The following is a 15,411-nucleotide window of genomic DNA, read 5'->3' on the forward strand; positions in this document are numbered from 1 at the left end:
TTACAAGCATCGTCATATGAATCTCAATCATGTAAAGCAGCTCATGAGATTATTGTATTGAAGCACATAGGAGAGAGATTAACCACATAGCTACCGGTACAGCCCCGAGCCTCGATGGAGAACTACTCCCTCCTCATGGGAGACAGCAGCGTTGATGAAGATGGCGGTGGTGTCGATGGAGGAGCCTTCCGAGGGCACTTCCCCGTCCCGGCGGCGTGCCAGAACAGAGACTCCTGTCCCCCAGATCTTGGCTTCGCGATGGCGGCGGCTCTGGAAGGTTTCTCGTACCGTGGTTTTTCCGTATCGAGGTTTTAGGTCAGGGACCTTTAAATAGGCGAAGAGGCGGAGTCGGAAGGTCAACGGGGCGCCGACACAACAGGGGGGCGCGGCCCCCCTCTGGCCGCGCCGGGCTATCGTCTGGGGCCCACAGGGCCCTCTCGGTGACTCTCGGGTGTTCTGGAAGCTTCGTGGAAAAATAGGATGCTCGGGCCTTGATTTCGTCCGATTCCGAGAATATTTCCTTACTAGGATTTCGGAACCAAAAACAGCGAGAACAAAGAATCGGCCCTTCGGCATCTCGTCAATAGGTTAGTTCCGGAAAACGCATAATAATGACATATAATGTGCATAAAACATGTAGATATCATCAATAATGTGGCATGAAACATAAGAAATTATCGATACGTCGGAGACGTATCAGCATCCCCAAGCTTAGTTCTCGCTCGTCCCGAGCAGTGTAAACGATAACAAAGATAATTTCCGGAGTGACATGCCATCATAACCTTGATCATACTATTGTAAGCATATGTAATGAATGCAGCGATCAAAACAATGGTAATGACATGAGTAAACAACTGAATCATAAAGCAAAGACTTTTCATGAATAGTACTTCAAGACAAGCATCAATAAGTCTTGCATAAGAGTTAACTCATAAAGCAATAAATCAAAGTAAAGGTACTGAAGCAAGACAAAAGAAGATTAAGTTTCAGCGGTTGCTTTCAACTTATAACATGTATATCTCATGGATATTGTCAATGTAAAGTAATATAATAAGTGCAATATGCAAGTATGTAGGAATCAATGCACAGTTCACACAAGTGTTTGCTTCTTGAGGTGGAGAGAAATAGGTGAACTGACTCAACATAAAAGTAAAAGAAAGGTCCTTCAAAGAGGAAAGCATTGATTGCTATATTTGTGCTAGAGCTTTGGTTTTGAAAACATAAAGAGAGCATAAAAGTAAAATTTTGAGAGGTGTTTGTTGTTGTCAACGAATGGTAGTGGGCACTCTAACTACCTCATCAACCAGACTTTCAAGAGCGGCTCCCATGAAGGACGTTATCTCTACCAGCAAGGTAGATCATCCCTCTTCTCTTTTGTTTACACATGTACTTTAGTTTAGTTTTTATTTATGCATGACACTCCCCCCAACCTTTTGCTTACACAAGCCATGGCTAACCGAATCCTCGGGTGCCTTCCAACATTCACATACCATGTAGGAGTGTCTATTTGCAAAATTAAGTTGCTTACTGATGAATCAGAGCAAAACATGTGAAGAGAATTATTAATGAAAGTTAATTAATTGGGGCTGGGAACCCCATTGCCAGCTCTTTTTGCAAAATTATTGGATAAGCGGATGTGCCACTAGTCCATTGTGAAAGTCTGTCAAAAGTAAATGACAAGATCGAAAGATAAAACACCACATACTTCCGCATGAGCTATAAAACATTGACAGAAATAAGAGGTGATAAATTTTGAATTATTTAAAGGTAGCACTCAAGCAATTTACTTTGGAATGGCGGATAAATACCATGTAGTAGGTAGGTATGGTGGACACAAATGGCATAGTGGTTGGCTCAAGGATTTTGGATGCATGAGAAGTATTCCCTCTCGATACAAGGCTTAGGCTAGCAAGGTTATTTGAAACAAACACAAGGATGAACCGGTGCAGCAAAACTCACATAAAAGTCATATTGTAAACATTATAAGACTCTACACCGTCTTCCTTGTTGTTCAAACTCTTTACTATAAATTATCTAGACCTTAGAGAGACCAATTATGCAAACCAAATTTTAGCAAGCTCTAGGTGTTTCTTCATTAATGGGTGCAAGGTATATGATGCAAGAGCTTAAACATGAGCACAACAATTGCCAAGTATCAAATTATCCAAGACATTTTAGAATTACTAAATGTAGCATTTCCCGATTCCAACCATATAACAATGAACGAAGCAGTTTCAACCTTCGCCATGAACATTAAAAGCTAAGAACACATGTGTTCATACGAACCAGCGGAGCGTGTCTCTCTCCCACACAAGCATGTATTTATTCAGTAGAATGAAAATAACAAAACGTAAATAAAAGCACACGGACGCTCCAAGTAAAGTACATAAGATGTGACCGAATAAAAATATAGTTTCAAGAGAAGGAACCCGATAATTTGTCGATGAAGAAGGGATGCCTTGGGCATCCCCAAGCTTAGACGCTTGAGTCTTCTTATAATATCCAGGGATGAACCACCGGGGCATCCCCAAGCTTAGACTCTTCACTCTTCTTGATCATAGTATATCATCCTCCTCTCTTGACCCTTGAAAACTTCCTCCACACCAAACTCGAAACAAACTCATTAGAGGGTTAGTGCATAATTAAAAATTCACATGTTCAGAGGTGACACAATCATTCTTAACACTTCTGGACATTGCACAAAGCTACTGGACATTAATGAAACAAAGAAATCCATCCAACATAGCAAAAGAGGCAATGCGAAATAAAAGGCAGAATCTGTCAAAACAGAACAGTCCGTAAAGACGAATTTTAAAATGGCACCAGACTTGCTCAGATGAAAATGCTCAAATTGAATTAAAGTTGCGTACATATCTTAGGATCACTCACGTAAATTGGCATAATTTTCTGAGTTACCTACAGAGAATTAGGCCCAGATTCGTGACGAGCAAGAAATCTGTTTCTCGCGCAAGAATCCAAATCTAGTATGAACCTTACTATCAAAGACTTTACTTGGCACAACAATGCAACAAAACTAAGATAAGGAGAGGTTGCTACAGTAGTAAACAACTTCCAAGACACAAATATAAAACAAAGTACTGTAGAAAAATAACACATGGGTTATCTCCCAAGAAATTCTTTCTTTATAGCCATTAAGATGGGCTCAGCAGTTTTAATGATGCACTCGCAAGAAATAGTATTTGAAGCAAAAGAGAGCATCAAGAGGCAAATTCAAAACACATTTAAGTCTAACATGCTTCCTATGCATAGGAATCTTGTAAATAAACAAGTTCATGAAGAGCAAAGTAACAAGCATAGGAAGATAGAACAAGTGTAGCTTCAAAAATTTCAGCACATAGAGAGGCATTTTAGTAACATGAAAATTTCTACAACCATATTTTCCTCTCTCATAATAACTTTCAGTAGCAACATGAGCAAACTCAACAATATAACTATCACATAAAGCATTCTTATCATGAGTCTCATGCATAAAATTATTACTCTCCACATAGGCATAATCAATTTTATTAGTTGTAGTGGGAGCAAATTCAACAAAGTAGCTATCATTATTATTCTCATCAAGTGTAGGAGGCATAGTATAATCACAACAAAATTTACTCTCCATAGTAGGTGGCAACAAAAGACCACTATCATTATAATCATCATAAATAGGAGGCAAAGTATCATCAAAGTAAATTTTCTCCTCAATGCTTGGTGGACTAAAAAGATCATGCTCATCAAAACAAGCTTCCCCAAGCTTAGAACTTTCTATATCATTATCAACCATGGTGTTCAAAGCGTTCATACTAATATTACTACCAGCATGCAAATAAGGTTCCATAGGTTTTTTAATTTTCGCATCAAACCATCCATGTCTTAAATCAGGGAATAGAATAAGAAGCTCATTGTTGTCCATTATGCCAAACTAGTGTAAACAAGAAACAAAAAGATGCAATTGCAGGATCTAAAGGAAATAGCTTCGAGTACTTACAATGGCGAAAATAGCTTAGTAGCCGAGATCCGGAGTGTGAGTACCTTTTACCTTTCCTCCCGGAAACGGCGCCAGTAAAATAGCTTGATGTCTACGGGTGCTTCTATTCTTGTAGACAGTTGTTGGGCCTCCAAGAGCAGAGGTTTGTAGAACAGCGAGCAAGTTTCCCTTAAGTGGATCACCCAAGGTTTATCGAACTCAGGGAGGAAGAGGTCAAAGATATCCCTCTCGATGCAACCCCGCAACCACAAAGCAAGAAGTCTCTTGTGTCCCCAACACACCTAATAGGTGCACTAGTTCGGCGAAGAGATAGTGAAATACAGGTGGTATGAATATATATGAGCAAGTGGCAAAGGCACCCGAAAAGTGCTTTGCCCAAGACGAAGAACAAGCAGTAGTAACGCAGCAGAGTAGTAACGCAATGAAACAAGTAAACAAGCGAGCGATAGCGATATTTAGGAACAAGGCCTAGGGATTAGACTTTCACTAGTGGACACTCTCAACTTTGATCACATAACAGAATAGATAAATGCATACTCTACACTCTCTTGTCGGATGATGAACACCACTAATTGCGTAGGATTACACAAACCCTCAATGCCGGAGTTAACAAGCTCCACAATATTCAATGTTCATATTTAAATAACCTTAGAGTGCATGACAGATCAACACAACTAAACCAAGTACTAACACGAGCATGCACACTCTGTCACCTTCACACTATGTAGGAGGAATAGATCACATCAATACCATCATAGCAATAGTTAACTTCATAATCTACAAGAGATCATAATCATAGCCTACGCCAAGTACTAACACGGATGCACACACTGTCACCATTACACCGTGCAGGAGGAATAAAACTACTTTAATAACATCACTAGAGTAGCACACCGATATATTGTGATACAAAACACATTGCAATCATAAAGAGATATAAATAAGCACTTCACTATGCCATTCATAACAATGAATAAGTATTCTGTGAAATATAGCCTAAGAGACCCACACGGTGCACACACTGTCACCTTTACACACGTGGGACAAGGAGTCTCCGGAGATCACATAAGTAAAACCCACTTGACTAGCATAATGACATCTAGATTACAAGCATCGTCATATGAATCTCAATCATGTAAAGCAGCTCATGAGATTATTGTATTGAAGCACATAGGAGAGAGATTAACCACATAGCTACCGGTACAGCCCCGAGCCTCGATGGAGAACTACTCCCTCCTCATGGGAGACAGCAGCGGCGATGAAGATGGCGGTGGTGTCGATGGAGGAGCCTTCCGGGGGCACTTCCCCGTCCCGGCGGCGTGCCGGAACGAGAGACTCCTGTCCCCGGATCTTGGCTTCGCGATGGCGGCGGCTCTGGAAGGTTTCTCGTACCATGGTTTTTCCGTATCGAGGTTTTAGGTCAGGGACCTTTAAATAGGCGAAGAGGCGGAGTCGGAAGGTCAACGGGGCGCCGACACAACAGGGGGGCGCAGCCCCCCCCCCTCTGGCCGCACCGGGCTATCGTCTGGGGCCCACAGGCCCCCCCTCTGGCGACTCTCGGGTGTTCGGGAAGCTTCGTGGAAAAATAGGATGCTGGGCCTTGATTTCGTCCGATTCCGAGAATATTTCCTTACTAGGATTTCTGGAACCAAAAACAGCAGAAAACAGCAACTGGCCCTTCGGCATCTCGTCAATAGGTTAGTTCCGGAAAATGCATAATAATGACATATAATGTGCATAAAACATGTAGATATCATCAATAATGTGGCATGGAACATAAGAAATTATCGATACGTGATGGCGTGTATTTCACACGTTCGTTGGGCAACCCCAAGAGGAAGGTATGATGCGCACAGCAGCAAGTTTTCCCTCAGAAAGAAACCAAGGTTTATCGAACCAGGAGGAGCCAAGAAGCACGTTGAAGGTTGATGGCGGCGGGATGTAGTGCGGCGCAACACCGGGGATTCCGGCGCCAACGTGGAACCTGCACAACACAACCAAAGTACTTTGCCCCAACGAAACAGATGAGGTTGTCAATCTCACCGGCTTGCTGTAACAAAGGATTAACCGTATTGTGTGGAAGATGATTGTTTGCGAGAGAAAACAAGTAAAAACAAGTATTGCAGCAGATTTGTATTTCGGTATTAAAGAATGGACCAGGGTCCACAGCTCACTAGAGGTGTCTCTCCCATAAGATAAAAGCATGTTGGGTGAACAAATTACAGTCGGGCAATTGACAAATAGAGAGGGCATAACAATGCACATACATGTCATGATAAGTATAGTGAGATTTAATTGGGCATTACGACAAAGTACATAGACCGCCATCCAACTGCATCTATGCCTAAAAAGTCCACCTTCAGGTTATCATCCGAACCCCTTCCGAGTATTAAGTTGCAAAGCAACAGACAATTGCATTAAGTATGGTGCGTAATGTAATCGACAACTACATCCTCGGACATAGCGCCAATGTTTTATCCCTAGTGGCAACATTACAGCACAACCTTAGAACTTTCTGTCACTGTCCCAGGTGTCAATGCAGGCATGAACCCACTATCGAGCATAAATACTCCCTCTTGGATTTAAGAGCAAAAACTTGGCCAGAGCCTCTACTAGTAACGGAGAGCATGCAAGATCATAAACAACACATATGTAATAACTTGATAATTAACATAACATGGTATTCTCTATCCATCGGATCCCGACAAACACAACATAGAGTATTACAGATAGATGATCTTGATCATGTTAGGCAGCTCACAAGATCCAACAATGAAGCACAATGAGGAGAAGACAACCATCTAGCTACTGCTATGGACCCATAGTCCAGGGGTGAACTACTCACTCATCACTCCGGAGGCGACCATGGCGGTGTAGAGTCCTCCGGGAGATGAATCCCCTCTCCGGCAGGGTGCCGGAGGCGATCTCCAGAATCCCCCGAGATGGGATCGGCGGCGGCGGCGTCTCAGTAAGGTTTTCCGTATCGTGGTTTTTCGCATCAGGGGTTTCGCGACGGAGGCTTTAAGTAGGCGGAAGGGCGAGTCGGGGGCCGACGAGGGGCCCACACCACGAGGCGGCGCGGGCCCCCCTTGGCCGCGCCGCCATGTGGTTTGGCCACCTCGTGGCCCCACTTCGTATGCTCTTCGGTCTTCTGGAAGGTTCGTGGCGAAATAGGCCCCGGGTCTTCGTTTCGTCCAATTCCGAGAATATTTCGTTACTAGGATTTCGAAACCAAAAACAGCAGAAAACAGAACCGGCACTTCGGCATCTTGTTAATAGGTTAGTTCCGAGAAAATGCACAAATATGACATAAAGTGTGCATAAAACATGTAGGTATCATCAATAATATGGCATAGAACATAAGAAATTATCGATACGTCGGAGACGTATCAAGCATCCCCAAGCTTAGTTCTGCTCGTCCCGAGCAGGTAAAACGATAACAAAGATAATTTTTTAAGTGACATGCCATCATAACCTTGATCATACTATTTGTAAACATATGTAGTGGATGCAGCGATCAAAACAATGGTAATGACATGAGTAAACAAGTGAATCATAAAGCAAAGACTTTTCATGAATAGTACTTCAAGACAAGCATCAATAAGTCTTGCATAAGAGTTAACTCATAAAGCAATAAATCAAAGTAAAGGTATTGAAGCAACACAAAGGAAGATTAAGTTTCAGCGAGTTGCTTTCAACTTGTAACATGTATATCTCATGGATAATTGTCAACATAGAGTAATATAACAAGTGCAATATGCAAGTATGTAGGAATCAATGCACAGTTCACACAAGTGTTTGCTTCTTGAGGTGGAGAGAGATAGGTGAACTGACTCAACATAAAAGTAAAAAGAATGGTCCTTCAAAGAGGAAAGCATCGATTGCTATATTTGTGCTAGAGCTTTTATTTTGAAAACATGAAACAATTTTGTCAACGGTAGTAATAAAGCATATGAGTTATGAAAGTTATATCTTACAAGTTGCAAGTCTCATGCATAGTATACTAATAGTGCCCGCACCTTGTCCTAATTAGCTTGGACTACCGGATCTTTGCAATGCACATGTTTTAACCAAGTGTCACAATGGGGTACCTCCATGTCGCTCGTACAAAGGTCTAAGGAGAAAGCTCGCATTTTGGATTTCTCGCTTTTGATTATTCTCAACTTAGACATCCATACCGGGACAACATGGACAACAGATAATGGACTCCTCTTTAATGCATAAGCATGTGGCAACAATTACTATTCTCATATGAGATTGAGGATATGTGTCCAAAACTGAAACTTCCACCATGAATCATGGCTTTAGTTAGCGGCCCAATGTTCTTCTCTAACAATATGCATGCTCCAACCATAAAGGTGGTAGATCTCTCTTACTTCAGACAAGACGGACATGCATAGCAACTCACATGATATTCAACAAAGAATAGTTGATGGCGTCCCCGTAAGCATGGTTATCGCACAACAAGCAACTTAATAAGAGATAAAGTGCATAAGTATATATTCAATACCACAATAGTTTTTAAGCTATTTGTCCCATGAGCTATATATTGCAAAGGTGAATGATGGAATTTTAAAGGTAGCACTCAAGCAATTTACTTTGGAATGGCGGATAAATACCATGTAGTAGGTAGGTATGGTGGACACAAATGGCATAGTGGTTGGCTCAAGTATTTTGGATGCATGAGAAGTATTCCCTCTCGATACAAGGTTTAGGCTAGCAAGGTTATTTGAAACAAACACAAGGATGAACGGTGCAGCAAAACTCACATAAAAGACATATTGTAAACATTATAAGACTCTACACCGTCTTCCTTGTTGTTCAAAACTCAATACTAGATATTATCTAGACTCTAGAGAAACCAAATATGCAAACCAAATTAGCAAGCTCTAAGTGTTTCTTCATTAATGGGTGCAAAGTATATGATGCAAGAGCTTAAACATGAGCACAACAATTGCCAAGTATCAAATTATCCAAGACATTTTAGAATTACTACATGTAGTATTTTCCAATTCCAACCATATAACAATTTAACGAAGAAGAAACTTCGCCATGAATACTATGAGTAGAGCCTAAGGACATACTTGTCCATATGCTACGGCGGAGCGTGTCTCTCTCCCACAAAGTGAACGCTAGGATCCATTTTATTCAAACAAAACAAAAACAAAAACAAACCGACGCTCCAAGCAAAGTGCATAAGATGTGACGGAATAAAAATATAGTTTCAGAGGAGGAACCTGATAATGTTGTCGATGAAGAAGGGGATGCCTTGGGCATCCCCAAGCTTAGACGCTTGAGTCTTCTTAGAATATGCAGGGGTGAACCACCGGGGCATCCCCAAGCTTAGAGCTTTCACTCTCCTTGATCATATTGCATCATACTCCTCTCTTGATCCTTGAAAACTTCCTCCACACCAAACTCGAAACAACTCATTAGAGGGTTACTCGCACAATAAAAATTAACATGTTCGAGAGGTGACACAATCATTCTTAACACTTCTGGACATTGCATAAAGCTACTGGACATTAATGGATCAAAGAAATTCATCCAACATAGCAAAAGAGGCAATGCGAAATAAAAAGGCAGAATCTGTCAAAACAGAACAGTCCGTAAAGATGGATTTTATTAGGGCACCAGACTTGCTCAAATGAAAATGCCCAAATTTAATGAAAGTTGCGTACATATCTGAGGATCATGCACGTAAATTGGCTTAATTTTCTGAGCTACCTACAGGGAGGTAGACCCAGATTCGTGACAGCAAAGAAATCTGTTTCTGCACAGTAATCCAAATCTAGTATCAACCTTTCTATCAAAGACTTTACTTGGCACAACAATGCAATAAAATAAGATAAGGAGAGGTTGCTACAGTAGTGAACAACTTCCAAGACTCAAATATAAAACAAAATTACTGTAGCAAAATAAACACATGGGTTATCTCCCAAGAAGTTCTTTCTTTATAGCCATTAAGATGGGCTCAGCAGTTTTAATGATGCACTCGCAAGAAATAGTATTTGGAGCAAAAGAGAGCATCAAGAGGCAAACCCCAAGAGGAAGGTATGATGCGCACAGCAGCAAGTTTTCCCTCAGAAAGAAACCAAGGTTTATCGAACCAGGAGGAGCCAAGAAGCACGTTGAAGGTTGATGGCGGCGGGATGTAGTGCGGCGCAACACCGGGGATTCCGGCGCCAACGTGGAACCCGCACAACACAACCAAAGTACTTTGCCCCAACGAAACAAGTGAGGTTGTCAATCTCACCGGCTTGCTGTAACAAAGGATTAACCGTATTGTGTGGAAGATGATTGTTTGCAGAGAAAACAAGTAAAAACAAGTATTGCAACAGATTTGTATTTCAGTATTAAAGAATGGACCAGGGTCCACAGTTCACTAGAGGTGTCTCTCCCATAAGATAAAAGCATGTTGGGTGAACAAAATACAGTCGGGCAATTGAAAAATAGAGAGGGCATAACAATGCACATACATGTCATGATAAGTATAGTGAGATTTAATTGGGCATTACGACAAAGTACATAGACCGCCATCCAACTGCATCTATGCCTAAAAAGTCCACCTTCAGAGTTATCATCCGAACCCCTTCCAAGTATTAAGTTGCAAAGCAACGTGACAATTGCATTAAGTATGGTGCGTAATGTAATCGACAACTACATCCTCGGACATAGCGCCAATGTTTTATCCCTAGTGGCAACAAGCACAGCACAACCTTAGAACTTTTCGTCACCTGTCCCAGGTGTCAATGCGGCATGAACCCACTATCGAGCATAAATACTCCCTCTTGGAGTTAAGAGCAAAAACTTGGTCGAGCCTCTACTAGTAACGGAGAGCATGCAAGATCATAAACAACACATATGTAATAACTTGATAATTAACATAACATGGTATTCTCTATCCATCGGATCCCGACAAACACAACATAGAGTATTACGGATAGATGATCTTGATCATGTTAGGCAGCTCACAAGATCCAACAATGAAGCACAATGAGGAGAAGACAACCATCTAGCTACCGCTATGGACCCATAGTCCAGGGGTGAACTACTCACTCATCACTCCGGAGGCGACCATGGCGGTGTAGAGTCCTCCGGGAGATGAATCCCCTCCCGGCAGGGTGCCGGAGGAGATCTCCGTAATCCCCCGAGATGGGATCGGCGGCGGCGGCGTCTCAATAAGGTTTTCCGTATCGTGGTTTTTCGCATCAGGGGTTTCGCGACGGAGGCTTTAAGTAGGCGGAAGGGCAGAGTCGGGGGCCAGACGAGGGGCCCACACCACAGGGCGGCACGGGCCCCCCTTGGCCGCGCCGCCATGTGGTTTGGCCACCTCGTGGCCCCACTTCGTATGCTCTTCGGTCTTCCGGAAGGTTCGTGGCGAAATAGGCCCCCGGGTCTTCGTTTCGTCCAATTCCGAGAATATTTCGTTACTAGGATTTCTGAAACCAAAAACAGCTAGAAAACAGGAACCGGCACTTCGGCATCTTGTTAATAGGTTAGTTCCAGAAAATGCACGAATATGACATAAAGTGTGCATAAAACATGTAGGTATCATCAATAATATGGCATAGAACATAAGAAATTATCGATACGTCGAAGACGTATCAATACGTCGGAGACGTATCACCTGCCGGAGGGGGAAATCATCGCCGGGGTCATCTACATTGCCATGCCCGCCTCCGAAGTGATGCGTGAGTAGTTCATCCCTGGACTATGGGTCCATAGCAGTAGCTAGATGGTTGTCTTCTCCAATTTGTGCCTCATGTTTAGATCTTGTGAGCTGCCCTACATGATCAAGATCATCCTTATGTAATTGTAAATGTTGTGTTTGATGGGATCCGATGAATATTTAATACTATGTTGATATCGATTATATATTCGTATAATATGTTATTTGTGATCTTGCATGCTCTTCTTTGGTAGGAGATACTTTTGCCAAGTAGATGCTTGTGACTCCAAGAGGGGGTATTTATGCTCGATAGTAGATTCATGCCTCTAGTTTTCTGGAAGAGTGACAATAACTTCTAAGATTGTAGATGTGTTGTTGCTACTAGGGAGAAAACAACAATGTTTTATCTGAGGGTAATTTTATTGTTTACTTTACACACATTTCTTAATGCGATAATCTGTTGCTTGCAAATTAATACTGGAAGGGGTTCGGACGATAACCGAAAGGTGGATTATTAGTCATAGACGCAGTTGGATTACAGTCTATGTATTATGTTGTAATTCCCAAACGAATCTCATAGTAATCATATTGTCATGTATTGTCAGTATTCTGTTAATTTACCAGCTGTAATTTGTTCACCCAGCAAGTTATTTATCTTTATGGAGAGACACCTCTAGCGAACTGTGGACCCCGGTCCTTTCCTTTACAATGATAAATTCAACCACTGCAATCCTGCTCTGTTTACTTACTGTAAACTTTGTTCTCTTTAATTACTGCAAACACGCCTTCCACTCGATACATTTAATCCTTTGTATTCAGCGAAACCGGTGAGATTGACAACCTCACTGTAAGTTGGGGCAAAGTATTTTGGTTGTGTTGTGTGCAGGTTCCACGTTGTTGCTGACGCCGGTAGTGCGCCCTACCAATAGTCAGCTAGCAACACCTTCAGAAGTCACACCTTTCTCCTACTGGTCGATTAAACCTTGGTTTCTTACTAAGGGAAAACTTGCGGTTGTGCTCATCATACCTTTCTCTTGGGGTACCCCAACGATGTGCAATCTACGCTCATCACCTGACAGTACGTATGAAGCAAAGAAGGTTCTATGCCCTCTAGGATTAGAGGTGCAGAAGATACATGCATGCATTAATGACTGCATCCTCTACCGCTGTGAGGAGTACGGAAATTTGGAAAAATGTCTGGTATGCACTGCACTGCCGTATAAGATCAGGCGAGATGACCCTGGTGATGTTGAGGGCGAGCCCCCCAGGAAGAGTTTTCCTGCCAAGGTTATGTGGTATGCTCCTATAATACCACGGTTGAAATGTCTGTTCAGAAATAAATTGCAAGCCAGGTTGTTGCGATGGCACAAATAAGACCGTAAGAAAGACGAGATGTTGAGACACCCCGCTGATGGGTCACAGTGGAGAAAAATCGATAGAGAGTTCCCGGACTTTGCAGGTGACGCGAGGAACTTAAGGTTTGGTCTAAGTACAGATGGCATGAATCCTTTTGGGGAGCAGAGCTGCAGTCATAGCACCTGGCCTATAACTCTATGTATCTATAACCTTCATCCTTGGTTGTGCATGAAGCGAAGTTCATTATGATGCCAGTGCTCATCCAAGGCCCAAAGCAACCTGGCAACGACATTGATGTGTACCTAAGGCCATTATTTGAAGAACTCTTATAGTTGTGGGCCAAACCAGGTGTGCATGCGTGGGATCAGCACAAACAGGAGCCATTTGACCTACGAGCGTTGCTTTTCGTGCCCATCAATGATTGACATTCTCTTAGTAACCTTTCAAAACAGACAAACAAGGGATACAATGCATGAATTTTTTTTAGATGAGACCGAAGGTGCATATTTAGATAAATGTAAGAAGGTTGTGTACCTGGGGCATCTTCGATTTCTTCCAAAGAAGCATACAGTGAGAAAAAAGGCAAGCATTTCAGAGGTGAGGCAGATCACCGGGAGAAGCCTGGCCTCCATACCGGTGATGCTTTACTTGATATGGTCAAGGACATAAAAGTAATCTTTTGAAAGAACCCGACGGTCAATCTGTTACGAATGACGTCGCTACCGGACACTCTCCCATGTGAAAGAAGAAATCTATATTTTGGGATCTACCCTATTGGAAAGACCTACAGGTCCGCTCTTCAATCGACCTGATGCACGTGATGAAGAATTTTTTTCGTGAAGCTCATAGGCTTCCTGGGCGTGTATGGGAAGACAAAAGATACAACAGAAGCAGGGGAGGACCATCAACGTATGAAAGATCCAAAAAAACAAGCAACAACAGAACAAGACGGATAAAGGGTGTCACTTAAGTCCTGCCAGCTACGTTATTACCAAAGCAGAGAAGGAATTCTTTTTTGAAGTCCTTTACAGTATCAAGGTGCCATCTGGCTTCTCATCAAATATAAAGGGGATTATAAATATGGCAGAGAAAAAATTCCAAAACCTGAAGTTGCATGACTGCCACATTATTATGACGCGGCTGCTTCCGGTTGCATTGAGGGGGCTTCTACCGAAATATGTTCGAATACCCATTGTGAAGCTATGTGCATTCCTCAACGCAATATGTCAGAAGGTAACCAATCCAGCTAGTCTGCCAAGGTTAGAGAAAGATTTGGTGCAATGTCTTGTTAGTTTTGAGTTGGTGTTTCCGGCATCTTTCTTCAATATTATGACACATTGATGTCCCACAAGTATAGGGGGTGTATCGTAGTATCTTCGATAAGTAAGAATGTCGATCCCAACGAGGAGCAGAAGGTGTTGACAAGCAGTTTCGATGAAGGATTCACTGTAAATGCTCACAGACAAGTATTCGTGGGGTTTTGATGTAACGGATGAATAAAGTACAAGTAAGTAAAATGCGAGAGAAATAATTGCAGCGAGTGGCCCAATCCTTTTTAGCACAAAGGACAAGCCGGTTTGTTTACTTATAATGACCAAACGTTCTTGAGGACACACGGGATTTTAGTCTAGTGCTTTCGCTACATACAGCTGATTAATCTTCATTGTTTTGATAAGTGTGGTGTGGGTGAACCTATGCTAATGTACCGCCCTTCCTAGGACTAATACATACTTGTGATTATACCCCTTGCAAGCATCCGCAACTACAAGAAAGTAATTAAGATAAATCTAACCACAGCCTTAAACTCTGAGATCCTGCGATCCCTCCCGCATCGATATACCAACGGGGGTTCAGGTTTCGTCACTCCGGCAACCCCGCAATTGGCAAACGAATACAAGATGCATTCCCCTAGGCCCATAAATGGTGAAGTGTCGTGTAGTCGACGTTCACACGACACCACTAGAAGAATGACACCACAACTTAAATATCATAACATTGAATATTACTCAACCATAATTCACTACTAACATTTAGACTTCACCCATGTCCTCAAGAACTAAACGAACTACTCACGAGACATCATATGGAACATGATCAGAGGTGATATGATAATGAATAACAATCTGAACATAAACCTTGGTTCAACGGTTTCACTTAATAGCATCAATAACAAGTAGAAATCAACACCGGGAAAGTTTCCCCTATCAAACAATCAAGATCAAACCCAAATTGCTACAGCGGTGACGAGGTGCTGCGGTGGAGATGGCGGTGATGATGATGACGATGATGGTGATGGTGATGGAGATGATGTCCAGCTTGATGGCGATGACGATGGCGTCGATTTCCCCCTCCGGGAGGGAATTTCCCCGGCGGATTCCTGCCCGCCGGAGAG

Source organism: Lolium rigidum, chromosome 2 (assembly GCF_022539505.1).
Source record: "Lolium rigidum isolate FL_2022 chromosome 2, APGP_CSIRO_Lrig_0.1, whole genome shotgun sequence".
In the NCBI taxonomy this organism is placed as follows: domain Eukaryota; kingdom Viridiplantae; phylum Streptophyta; class Magnoliopsida; order Poales; family Poaceae; genus Lolium; species Lolium rigidum.